At 35.7% G+C, this 14930-nt stretch overlaps 1 protein-coding gene across 2 annotated transcripts in view; it reads left to right on the plus strand.

Annotated features, from left to right (window-relative positions):
- LOC106868056 (fibrinogen-like protein 1) overlaps positions 1–14930 on the plus strand; it is a 64383-nt gene that overhangs the window by 13120 nt on the left and 36333 nt on the right. The gene's annotated exons all lie outside the window — the stretch shown is intronic.

Raw genomic sequence — 14930 nt, forward strand, 5'->3', positions numbered from 1 at the left:
AAACCCATCAAAAACCAAAAATCCGAAACACAAACAACATACCCCACAAAATACAATTTTAGTCGAAGTTCCCAATTTTTTAATCATATTTGTTAAACAAAATAGAATGAAATAGAATCAAAGTGTCGCTACGTGACATTCGTTGTCGTTTAATATAAATAAAAGAAAAACAAACTTAAGCAAACACATGTGTCCATATATTTTCTCATAAGAATATTTATTGCTGATTTCACACACACACACACACACACACACGCACACGCACACACACACACGCGCATGCACACAGACATACATAGATGCACTATATATATGTATGTTATATGTATGTGTGTATATGTACTTCATATGTAAATAGATTATACACAATACATGATACACATGCACACGCGCGCGCGCAAGCGCACACATATGAATATACACGACAGCTTTCCACGCAGTTTCATTCATGAAGCATTGGTCAACCCGGAGCTATAGTAGAAAGCACTATCCAGGGGCCTCGACTAGAAGTTATGTTAGATGGATTGACCTAAGATGCCGCGCAGTATGTGTTGAATCCTCACAATTGCAAACTGAAATTCTTATCCTCTTATCAATGCCTATGTCGACACACATGCATAAACACACACATATATACACACATGCACACATACACACATTCACACGCACAAAATACTACTAAGAAACGCTGGAGGGAGCGAAATTTTTCTGAAGTGCATCATCGTAGTTATCTTCAGCCTACATCAGGTGTGGGGAATGTCCTGCAGTGCATGTTGTGTGCAGAATAGAAAACAACAACAGCAACAGCTGTAGCAGCTGCTGCATCAACAACAGCAACAATACCAATAATAATAATTTTTATACCACCTCTGATAGCATAAAATAACCACAAGACAAAATCATTCGGTCGCTGCTGAATAATGAGGGATACAAATACTTAGGAGCGGTGCAAGACGATAGGACCATGGAAATAAGAACTGAGGGAGAAGTCATGAAAAAGTACAAGAGGAGAATTAGGAAGATGATCGAAACAAAAATGGAGAGAAATATCATTAAAACCATAAATATATGGGCTACGCCTGTATTGAGATATTCTGCCCCTTCTCTAAAATGGACAAAGATCGAGCTGCAGAACTTGGATGGAAGAACCAGAAAACTGCCAACAATGCAAAACGCACTCCATCCTAAAAAGTAATATCGACCGACTCTTTCAGTCAAAATGGGAAGGGGGTAGAGGATGACTGAGCGCGGAAGACAATGCTAGCATTATGATACTGGGTCAGAAAGATTATGTTGTGCTGAATAAAGAAAGAATACTTTCGGCATTGAGAGGCTCTCCAAAAGTAGTTGAAACTGTGGAAGAATTTAAAGAGAAAAAGAAGGACAACAGAATAACATATGGAAAAAAAATGAACTGCATGGCCAATTCATGCAACAAACTGGGAATGTCAGAAATGAAGATTGCTGGCTTTGGTTGACCGACGGAAACTTAGAAAGAGAAGCAGAAACGTTAGCTATAGCCGCTCAGGAACAAGCCTTTAGAAGAAATCTGATAAAGGCAAAGATCGACACAACTCAGTCCGACAGCAACCGTGGAATCTGTAGGAAAGAAGACGTGAGTATCAATCACAATTTGAGTGAGTGCAGTATACTAGTACAAAAAGAGTATAAATGCAGACATGACTGTGCAGGTACGGGATGTTAGCCGAGTGTGTGGCTTCAAAACAACAGAAAAGCGGTATGACCACAAACCAGAGGCTGTGATAGAAAAGAAGAATTACAAAATCTTGTGGGACATCGCCATAAAGACTAACCATATTATCGAGGCAAGAAAACCAGACGTGATTTTAGAGAGCAAAATAAACAGTGTAAGATCATTGATTTTGCAATTTCCTACAATAGCAGAGTCGATACCAAAGAAATTGCGAAAATTAAAAAATATCAGGATCCAGCCGGAGAGCTGAGGAGACTGTGGAGGACCAAGACAACAATTATTCCCGTAGTAATTGGTGCACCAGGAACAACACACAAAATGCTACTTAAAACACTGAAAAAGAGATTGGAATTGAAACTCACATTATCCACCTGCAGAAAAATACCATCCTATATTTTGTAAGAATCTTATGAAAGATTCTTGAGATTTAAGGAGACTTGTCGCCAAATCCCAATATAAAATAATAATGGCTTCAAATTTTGATAGTAGGCTAGTCATTTCGGGGGACGAATGAAGTCGATTACACCGACCTCAATTGGTACTTATTTTATCGACCCCCGAAAGTTGACCTCGACAGAATTTGAACTCAGAACGGGAAGACGGACCAAATGTCGGTAAGCATTACCCGCATGCTGCCCTAATAATAATAATAATAATAATAATAATAATAATAATAATAATAATAATAATAATAAAATGCCCGGATGCAGTACCAGGCAGTGGCTCTCATGGCTTCTGATCTTAATTGATTTGAAGTGTTACCATGTACATTGTTTTGTCTTGGTATAAAAGATGGGCTACAGCAAATATTCTGCTCAATACCACAGATTTGGCTGTCAGTTGTTTGACCGTAACCAGTTGAGTATGTCCTTGGTGGCTGACGATATGTGCATCTCTGATCATGAGCAGAAGTAGTGGGGGAGCATCATAGCCATGTGTTGAGAGGAATTCTTTGGGGTTTGAATAATTAACTTTTGGAAACATGGGTGTTTTGCTTAACATCCTTAAACAAACCTTATTCAGGGACCTTTTTTAGTGGAATGGGTTACTCGACCTGAAGAAAATTCTAACTGGACCCCCACTTGCGAGGTCATGCGCTGTTTATCTTGATATGAGATCACCATGTCGCGCACATATGGTTGTGATGCATGTGCCTGGTGTACCCTTATCAGACGGGTAGTCATGGTGGGTATACTGGGCTTCATATATTTTGCCCCAGTGCCACTTTAATGGCATGCACTGATCTCTCACTCAATAATAATAATAATAATAATAATAATAATAATAATAATAATAATAGTTCTTTCTACTATAGACACAAGGCATGGAATTTGTGGGGAGGGGGATTTGAACACAGAACGTGAAGACGGACGATATACCGCTAAGCATTTCGCCCGACCTACTAACGACTCTGCCAGCTCGCCGCTTTAATAATAATAATAATAATAATAATAATAATAATAATAATGATAATAATAATAATCCTTTCTACTATAGGCACAAGTTTTGAAATGTGTGGAGAGGGGACTAGTCGATAACATCGACCTAAGTGTTTCACTGGTACTTAATTTATTGATCCCGAAAGGATGAAAGGTAAAGTCGACCTCGGCGGAATTTGAACTCAGAACGTAGCGACGGGCGAAATATGGCTAAGCATTTAGTCAAGCGTGCCAACAATTCTGCCAGCTCACTGCCTGAATAACAATAATAATAATAATAATAATAATAATAATAATAATAATAACGATGATGATGATGATAATAATAATAATAATAATAATCCTTTCTACTATAGGCACAAGGCCTGAAATTCTGCGGGAACGGGGCAGTCGTTAGATCGATCCCAGTATGCAGCTGGTACTTGATTTATCGACACAAAGAATGAAAGGCAAAGTCGACCTCGGCAGAACTTGAACTACGAACGTAGCGACAGGCAAAATACCGCTAAGCATTTCGTCCGGCATGCTAACGATTCTACCAGCTCACCGCCTTATTAATAATAATAATAATAATAATAATAATAATAATAATAATAATAATGATGATGATGATGATGATGATGATGATGATGATGATGATGATAATAAAAATGATGATGATGATGATGATGATGAGTCACTTATTGCCAACCTGAAGAAAAGTGCCATCCTGTCTTCTGCACAAATCCTAAGGTGAAATTCTTGAAATTTGATGATCCCTGCTAATTAAATTAGCGTGCAATTGCTTTCGTATAATAACAATTGTTTCTGAATTTGGAACAAAGCCAGCAATTTTGAGGTGAGGTGATTAATCGATATCATCAACCTAAGCGCTTAACGGTGCTTTTTTATCGATCCTGGAAAGATGAAAGGCAAAGTTCACCTTGGTGGAATTTGCACTCAGAACATAAGAGTGCCGCGAGAAACACTACAAAGCATTTTGCTCGCCGGTTTAAGGATTCTGTCAATATTTCGCACCAGCATAGTTTCTTACGTTGGCTCAATGCCAGAAATTTGAATGAAGAGATTAGTTGGTTTAATCGACTCCCGCATTTCACCGGTGCTTATTTTATCTCCCCCAGAAAGTTGAAAGGCAAAATCACTTAGGAAGTATTTGAATTCAAAACACCACGAATCGTAACTAAAAATCAATGCTCTAACTATTCTGCTAATAATAATCTTTTCTTCCTGATTTGCCAAGAAAGAATCTTTCATTCATACAAGGAGAATTTGAAACATGAAAGTTTCAAAAATGTATTGGGGAAAAACAAAACAGTTATATAGAAAGAATGGGATGGATCAAAAATGTTGTGCTATAAATATAAGGAAATGTTTAAAAATTGTTGTAAAGTAAATGCGCAGAATAAAGCGAGGAATATATAAAGCATGCTATAATTGAAAAAAAAAACAAAAAAACAAATAACAAACAAAACTAAACAAAATATGAAAAAAACCACCCACAGTCGGGTGAGAATCCGTCAGCTTGGTCAAGGCAGAATACTTCACGACTCTATTCACCAACCACTCGTTGTATATTGGAAATGGGTGTACTCAATGCGTCTGCAATCAATTTTCGGTCAGTTATATTTTGGAACGCCTGGTATTCGCTGGCGAATAGTCATCTAACTATTTGTGTTACGTATAAAATTTTCTACTCTGCAGATGCTCCTAGTATTGGCAACCAAACTTATGTTTTATCAACATATTGTTTTATTGCCCCACAAACAGCCTTTAAGACAGTTGTTGGAGCTTTGACTGCTATTTCTAGTATGTTGAATGACCACATAGGCTTTCTTGTTGGGTCAACTAGGGGTCATAAAATACTGGTTTATGAATCTAAATGGCCTGTACTATTTGCTGAAAGTTTAAGTTTTCCAGTCTAACGGACAGATAACAATTTTTGAAATAAATACATGTTAGCTACATGCTAGGTACGTGTTAATTTCTCGATTCAGATTTTTGTAGCCGATTAGAGATTATATCTTAGATGGGACAGAATTCTTTATATCAGCGTTTCACAAAACTTCAACGTAGCACATTTTAATACTGACAATCAAATCACTTTATTGTGAAACCCTACACCAATGTATCATCTTGTAACACCTCATTTAACAATACCATAATCTATTACAGCTTTTTAGCGTATCACAGTACCACTACAACCCAATGAAGATGTCACTACGCGATCGCTCGGACTACTTGAGGCAATAACCAAATGTCCCTCTTGAAAAAATAAGTCATTAGACAATACAACTCTGGATACACTTTTCCCAACAGCAAAACAAGATGGTTAGAGTTAGTTTGTTTTTGAATAATGGTCTGTTGTATTAAGACTAAACTGGAACTGAGCATCAACAATATCGTCACTATTCCGAGCCTATGAAGAAATCTTTACGCATTCACTTGACCTGATTGAAATAGTTGTCAAATCCCTTAAAAATCGAATCATATTGTCTTAAATACATGAAAGACAAATTGGATTACGTAATTGAAGACATAACCCGAAAAAATACGTTGTTCACAGCTGAACAGCTTTTGATTACAGGTTTGCTTGATCAAGATTGATCTGCAGATAATCACCACAACTACCACCACTATCACCGCCGACAATAATTATGCCACTATAATTATACCAATGATATAAACTAGTGCAATATAGCACTAATTCATATTATTGCAGTATATCAGAGCATCGAGTTACGTCACAGTATCACAAAGATTCATTATGTTGCTAGCATGTCACGCTACTGTAATATTTTGAGCTTCGTATCGCCACAGTTTTTGCAAAAATAGGAAATTAGTGAAAATTTTAAAGAATGACTGTTTTACGAAATCTTAGTAAATTGGACTCTGGCATACTTAATAGTTGTTGAAATTTTATATATTTTTTAGAAAGGATTAGGGGTCTTCTTGTAACAGAAAATTTATCGTGGTATCAGCAGTAAAGAAATTACCTTGTCTCCAACTAGTTTAAACTTCGCTCTAGCTTATGTTGACCCCAGTGATTTGTTCACCGGCATAGGAGTGAACGTTTGCTGTTTCCATTCGTTTGTTGTTGTCTTTTCCATACAACCAAGTGAAAAGAACCAGAGCGAATGGATGATAGAGGAGAATGATAGAAGATAAAAAGAGCAAGAAAGAGAGAGAGAAAAAAAGACAAAGAAAGTGAGGAACAGCTGCCTGAGGTCGATGGGTAAGGGGGAAGAATAGAAACAGCAACAACGTCACCGGCGTTTTTCTTCTTTGGTTGGCACTCCGTCGGTTACGACGACGAGGGTTCCAGTTGATCCGATCAACGGAACAGCCTGCTCGTGAAATTAACGTGCAAGTGGCTGAGCACTCCACAGACACTTGTACCCTTAACGTAGTTCTCGGGGAGATTCAGCGTGGCACAAAGTATGACAAGGCTGGCCCTTTGAAATGCAGGTACAACAGAAACAGGAAGAAAGAGTGAGAGAAAGTTGTGGTGAAAGAGTACAGCAGGGTTCGCCACCATCCCCTGCCGGAGCCTTGTGGAACTTTAGGTGTTTTCGCTCAATAAACACTCACAACGCCCGGTCTGGTAATCGAAACCGCGATCCTACGACCGTGAGTCCGCTGCCCTAACCACTGGGCCATTGCGCCTTCACCGTCACCGGCGTATATCACAATGTATATCATAATATATACATGTTTAATGAATTGTATTATCTGTATGTATTGATAAAGGATATTCAAATATTTACTTAAGACACTAGGAAAACCCAACGAGAGATACTTTATGCAGTCGTTCGATCTGAAAAAAGTAATAACAAGATGCTCTTCCAATCATCATGCCCTATCATGTTATAAAAAAGAAGAAATTGCATAATGTTCATCGGGGTACACTATGCCATGAAGACAAAGCCAGATGGTCGCAGCTAGAATGCTTTTTGATAGTTGGTCTGCTCAGTCAGGGCTGGCTTTTTTCATAGCAGCAACAACAGCTTATTTAGTTGGGCAAGCTTAAAGAATCGGGTCTGTTGAAGTATTGAGACTAAGAGAGGAAAAACGTGCTAAAAATTCACAAAAGTAAACTAACTGACAAAGGATGTAAGGGGAGCGCAGATGAATGAACTTACACTAAAAGCCAGGTCCAGAAGTTGAGGCCCTGAGAATTGATATATTAATTGTAATCAAGTATATCTTATATTAAATTACACATATTAACCACGTTGTAAATGTTAATCACATTAAGTTAAGCGAAATTTTGCTGTCTTTGTTTTAAGATTCTGAATCCGGGAACGGTATTCTATTGCAGTAAGTAAATAATGTAAGAAAGGTCACTCTTCCAATGAGGTATTTATTAAAGGCGATGCTTATTTCTGGTTTATTGGCGTAAGTGAAGGAGATAAATGTTCTGCTGCATGGGACGCCGTTCTAAAGCAGGTAGTATTCTCACTTTATAGCTTTACATTTGAATCAATACCTTGTAGAGACGCCGTGTTTCGTTATGCAATCATGATATACTACAAATTATATTAAACACTATGTTCTACTGTGTTAGCAGTGCTACTAAATCATTTGTTGTTGTTATCTCTGCAGATTCTCTTTAGAAATTATAGCCAGTGCTGATTTTGCTTCGACCTTTCGTATCCGACCACACCTAATGTAAGCAATAATGCGACAGAAGATGGAAAAATGGGTGTATGTGCTATATTTAGGTGTAGTCGGATACGAAGCGTCGTAACAAATCATTGCTGGCTATAATTTCTCTGGAAAATCTGTAGAGATAACCTTAACAAGTTACATCTCAATGTTCTTCGGAAATACAGAATAGAGTGTTCTGCTCTTAGAAATGAACGAAATTTCTGAAATGGAGTTTTGGGCTCACGACCCTACGAGTATCACTCCAGTGCCTCTCGACTATTTTGCTTCTGCTCTGAATAAAGGTTGTCATTCAATACAGGTTAAGTTATTATTAGCTAGTTTATCTCGTATTAATTAAGTTATTTATGCTTTGCTTTAATTAATCAGAGGAGGTGTATCAACGCCCATGAAATCTATAAGCCTCTCTCTAATATTGGCTAGATTGATAAAGATTGATGCTAAAATCAAAAGCGTAAGAATGGACGAGCTAACGATGTAAGTTACTGAGATCGCATAGCCCGTTAGAAATTGCGGTCACAGCTGCCCGTCTTAAGAAAATGGATGATATTGTTGCTGAATAAAAGGCGAGATGGTCACAGCTAGAACATTTTATATGATAATTCTGATGTCTCAGGGCTGATTTGGGGTTGAAGAACAACAATAGCAAAATAAAAAGGAGTAAACTCTAGAGAGATTCACAGTTCTGGGTAGAAACGATTGAACTATCTAGTTCAAAGTCCAATGCACAAGTATCAGCAGGAATAATTAACAGGTCGCAGTAGAGACGGTAAGCTGCCTGCCAGCTTAGGTGAGGGGATCATTTCACTAAGAGTTGAAAAGACAGTAAGACGAAGCGGCCCACTCATGTATCAGTGAATAGAGTATGCAGCTTGGTCTTTGAGGATGAATGATTTGGTTCTATTTTTACGTGATTAAGTTCTTGCAATGCGGATCTAGTATTGTCAAACACGTGAGATTACCTAGAGAAACTTTCAAAGACCGTGGAATCAACACCTGTAACCATCCTGTTGAGTTACTGACCCTGCGAGGAATAGTAACCAAATTCCTCTCAAATTGCACACTACCGTCTTGAAAATGTAGATTAGTAAATGTATTCTTAGTTATACAGTACTTGAGAGAAGGACAAAGTTGCCAGGGATGGGTTATTTTTGATCACTAGTCATCTTATTCAGGGCTGACTTGGGATTAAAGAACAACAACCCTGTTAGTTTTGGCTGCATGCTGCACATGCGTTAACAAGCAGGAACTACAAATTCTTGATGCTGCCAGCCTTTTTTACTGGTAGCTTTTGCACATTACAGTATTAATAAACTTTGATCATTTAGACTAATATGCAGGTACTTGTATTTCATTTAATTATGTTAATTTAATATTTGTTTAATTTAGAGCGTTTTCACCACGGTGACCACCCTCTGTTTGGAAAATCAGTTATCCGGAAAGGTTTTGGAACAAAAGTTCTGGAAAAAAGATGTATAACTCACAACAGTGGAAGCTTTGTGGAATTTACTAGTATTGATAACAGCCAACCGTAGAACTGTGCAAAATGCAAGGGAAAATTTGTCCTCTATTGGCATAATGCTCTGGAAAGCAGAGATGTGCAGCAGTTCTAGAGATCTTACTGATACAGGAAAGATAGCCGAAAACATTATCGTTTGGTTCTACGTCGTTCTTGATCGAGTAGAACTATAATCTAAGGCATTCTATCCCATCTTATTTTCAGGTCATTGTACCCCGAATTACCTTGTCCAACGTCTAGGTTAGATGGTAAGCTAGGTATGAGGGAGATTTGACTATTGCTTCTCAGAAGTCAAGTGACCAGGCAGTGTCTTCACCATTTGTTCAGATTTTTCTTTCACCGAAGCTCATAATTCTATTGCTTTTACTAGTAAAAACATAATCTCGGAGTTTGTTAAATGGAATTGTATTGTTAAATGAATTTGATACGAAACATTGAATGAAAACGCGCAATGTTAATTATTGTTCCATCAAGGGATTAATGCATAGTTTTGCCACTTACAAAGAAGAACGAAAGGACTGCCTTGATTTCGAACAGTATATTCATAAGAAATGAATGTTCAAACAGAAATGGCAATGCTTGAGATGTCTATCAATGGGAAATGAATATTTCATGCAACTAGCTAGAATACACTCAACTGAAATAGTAAAGATCAAGTACTGATGATAGCTATGAATGCAAGTTGAGATTTCAGAAGTATGAGAGGGAATATGTTGAAACACTACCTGGAAAATTAAACAATCTGAAATCTAGGCCTCTATTGCATTCTCTAACTAAACTAAATGAATAATAAACAGATATTTTGATGGATGGAGGACTGATATATCCATCGCCGTGTGGTTATAAGCTTCGCTTTACAACCACGAAGGTTTGGGTTCGATCCTACTTTGCATTACTTTTAGTATATGTATTCCATCATAGCTTCTTGTTGACCATGGCCTCTTCAGTGAAATTAGCTCGACAAAAATTGCAAAAACCCATCATACACACGCGTGTGCACGAATGTATACATACATACATACATACATATATATATATATATATATATATATATATATATATGTATGTATGTATGTATATATAAGCATATGTATATATATATGTATATTTATGTATATATATATATATATATATGTGTATACATATGTATATATATATATATATATATATATATATATATATATATATATGTATATATATATATATATATATATATATATATATATATGTATATATATATATATATATATATATATATATATATATATATATATATATATAAATGTGTGTGTATGTATACGTGTGCACGCGGCTGTAAGCAAGGGACAGCAGAATTGGTGCGGTAAGTTGCGGTGTTTTTAATTTAGTATCGGCCACTTCATTTGCGTCCAGATTTACCTTTTCTTTTGTTCTTTACGAGATCGATAATGTATGTACCAAACAAAGTATAGGGACTAATACAATCAAACAAGAATCCTTGAATGTAGGTTTCCAGCATGGCCACAGTCCAGTCCTGAACAAATTATTATTCTTATATTTTATCGAGTGCCGAAGAGTAAAAGGTAAGTTTTTGGGTTGCTGAGTTCGCGTAAATGTTTCGATACTCATTTAAGGCTAATTTACATTTTATTTTGGCGCATATTCACGGAAGGAAACTCATGACTGTTACAATACCATCTTTTATATCCCTTTAAAATATAGAGCATGTAGCCATGTATGTATCCCTGTATGTATCCATGTATTTATTCTTAGCATTCTCAACAGATATTGTCGCAGTTTAGTTGGAATTATGTCGGTAGTGGAAATGGAACCATGACTTTCTATTATCATCTGTAGAATGTCTTAAGCTTGATGCTTATGAAAGAAATCAATAAGTATTTAAATACTGTCAGAACCCGAATTTTAGTCCCTTTCATTCACTAAGTGTCTTTTGATGTGACTATAAGTAATTTTGCTATCATGTTTCAAAGACATGTCATCACACTCAAATGACATTCAGTTAACATATAACAGTGTCTTTGTTATTACCTACCTGAACTCTTACTATTCCTAACATTATGCGGTAATCTTGCCAAACTGTTTCATACCTGAAATCCTTTCATTGTTTCATTGTTGGAATGCTCACCCTCCGAAAAATCTTATTATCTATCCCGAAAAATAGTTTTAGGTTTCTCTCAAACTACGTCCTTTTAAAATATTTCCCATTTTCTTTACAGCCATAGTTGAAATCGTTTTATCACATTCTCTAGCATGACTTTTATTACTTCTAACCATAGTCAATTTGTTGCATCGTCATTAAAATGTCCTTCAAAACTAATAACTTAACTCCTATACACACTCCTTGCACAATTCGCAAAAACATAGTTTATCAAAGTATGTTTGAAGTTTCCTCACTTCACTTTCTTTCACCGACTTCAATTTCACTGAAAATTTGTATATTACTTCCATCCAGTCATCTAACCTTTCATCACTCATAATGTCACACTTCTTTCCTTAAAATAACATATTTTCATAATCCTTACCTATTTAAACGTAGCCTTTTCGAATTCCGTCTTTGACTGCAATTTTTCTACAGCCATTTGCTTACACATGTTGAAATTGAACATCAACTGCCCTGTTGTCATCATTCTTGAAGAGAAATTGATAGTCATGGTCAATGCTCCTTCCACCCGACATAAGAGTAGTGCTTAAGTCTTGTTAAAGCAATATTGGTTTGTTATTCTTGTTAGTGGCTGCTAAACTCAGCTGAGAACATAAAAACATCTATAAATGTATTTATCTTACAAGTGGTTAAGATAATTTGTATATTTGATTTACGTAGGCAACTATCAAATATAATTTTTACACGAAAGCTTACTCGAAATGTAGAATTTTTACTAAACCAAAGTATACATGTTAGAAATATAGTCATGGCGTCGAATGGATCTCTATAACGAGAGATTGTGGGCATATCAAAGATCCAATTAACAGCAACGCTATACAAGGTTGGCCAAAAGTCACCTGACAGTATATCAAAACCATTCAATTTCAAGATATATTCATGTTCAACAACTGAATAAATTAAATAAAAGCAACTAAATATGAAACATCATGAAGATTGTTCAAACTGAAGTCCTTCTTGAACGACACATTTTTCCATTCGAGTCAATACAGAATTATAGATAATATTTATGGAATTTTGATTTACTGTCAAGTGACCTTTGGCCCTGTATATATATTTTAGATAGTTAAATATATTTCATTATACCGAATATTTACAAAAAAACGCAATTCTGTAATTGTAGTTTTAATTGTACCTATTATCTAGTTTGGTACCATCGCTGAGGTGTAGAGCAAAATTCCTTGCAACAATTATTTTGGCTGCCTGCATTTTGAGTTCAAATCATGCCTTTTACTTTTTTTTCGGAGTTTGCTCTTTTGCAAACATCGAACTAGCTCGAGGATAACTTCCTTCCTCCCACCAGCTTCGAAGAATCTGGAAAAATAATGTGACATAGTTGCTGCACTTCTCTCTCTGATTATATGCTAAAAAAGAAGATGGTTTAGCAGAATCGGGAGAGTGACATGCAAATAACATTGCTCTATTTAGTTTCTGAGTTTAAGTGACATCAAAGCCAATTTTACTTTCATATTTCCAGAATCGATGAAATACAAATCAGTAAAATACTGGTGGCAATTTTATTGACTGTATATCTCTTACATAATTTCTGACCTTCTGTCAATTTTAGAAATCACTTAATTTATAATATTGATTCCTAATATTGGTAAACGGCCAGAAATTTTATAGAAAGGTATAATCGATTAACTCGACCACATATATTACTCTTAAATACTTTATCAAACCTTAATAAATGAAAGGTGAAGTCAGCTTCATTCCAAAGGGTCGCAACTGAATATTGCATAGCATCTTGGTAATAGATACACCGATTCGGCCAGTTCTCCGTTCTATCTTGTTTGTATCGAAAAATCCTTTTTCTGTTGATTACCAGATTCTCCAAATATTTGCATTGTTTTACCCTTCTATCTCTTTGTTATGAATATTCATTTTAGTCCCAATATTTTTTACATCCATCAATAAATATTCTGTATTCTTTTTACCTCAAAATACATTTACTTTGCAAATCATCTTAACATTCTCAACCTCGAATTATCAAGATTAAATCATTTATCATTTATCATGTCGTTATTTGCTCCCAGGAGTTGCAGCTGGTCACATCGGGATGAAACTAAAATATTTATGGCCAGTATCTCGTTATTGACAATACAGGATATCCATAGTGAAGACAATAAGTTTTCAAATAGACATTATACTTTACAAATTGCAAATCAGTATCATGCATAGTACAATCCATTGCTCTAAGCATTAGCACCATTATATAATTGAAAAGTGTTCTGTTAGGGTATAATATAAAGTTTAAACGCCTTCTTTTTCTTAAAATAGATACCGTCAAGCTGATTTGCTCGAGGTGCCTTATTACCTCATGAGTTACAAAACTGTAGTTGTATGGTTTCACACTCTGTATTTTTCTAACACCTTCAACTTAAGTTGCTCCTAAGGTGTTACCGGGGGCTATATTTGAAGTTTTTTTTTATTTAAAATAAATTTATGCACATTTCTACTTTTTTTTACTGTGCAGTACTCAATTTGTTTGCATATCCCCTTTTGTGTATCTTCGAATACATTCAATCTAGTATTCTGGGTATCTCTCTATTCTTATTGATATTTGTTTCTGCCCAAAATGTTTATTATTTTATGTTTTCATTATTGTTATGGTCATATTTTTAAAGGCCGTCATTTGTTATCTTCTTTTACGTCTTATTATTTCGTAAAAATTAAGGTAGTAGACTGGTTGATAAAGTTGATTGAATAACCTGCGGTTTTGAACTATGCCACTTTAACCCAGTCCTGTAGTCAAATTTAATAACAACTATATACTGGAGAAGGCTGTCAACCGAACCTTTCCTGAAAATGTCTGCCTTGTGACAAATCATTATTTCACACCATAACGTTTTTTTAAGTCATTCCTTAAAGTTATGATTTTATGTATTATCACAAATCAATACTGGATTTTATCAATGAGATCTTGTAGCCTAATCTATAAATTTAACAACCTTGCATTGGAACATGTTCCGTACCTTTCACATTCATTCTTGGGTATCTTTTAATTTAAACCATTCCATCATAAACCATTGCAGATATTTCAATATTTCAAGTTGGTACTGCTGTTAACTAATCTCCTGTCTTATATTGTTCTAATGTCGTTCGTCCACTTTTATACTTTTGAAACATTGTAGTTTTATGATTGAGTTACTTTTGCCCGGTCGTTGATACCCATATGATTTATCTCTGACATTCTGATCTCTTCTGAGTGAACGTTTTGTTTCATCCTTCAAATTAGTTTTTAACTCTTAGTGACGTGTTTTGTTTCCTCTATGAAACATCTCTCCTTATTAAACACGTGTTTTTCTTCATTAAATTTCTGTTGACTTTCATTTTTGCTTGTGTTGCCTTTACTCCAGTGTATACGTGCTGTCATTGGACCTTGCTAACTTAACTGAATATTTGACGTTTCACTCTTGAACCCCAATATTT

This window comes from Octopus bimaculoides, chromosome 3 (genome assembly GCF_046866305.1).
Source record: "Octopus bimaculoides isolate indiv1 chromosome 3, ASM4686630v1, whole genome shotgun sequence".
In the NCBI taxonomy this organism is placed as follows: domain Eukaryota; kingdom Metazoa; phylum Mollusca; class Cephalopoda; order Octopoda; family Octopodidae; genus Octopus; species Octopus bimaculoides.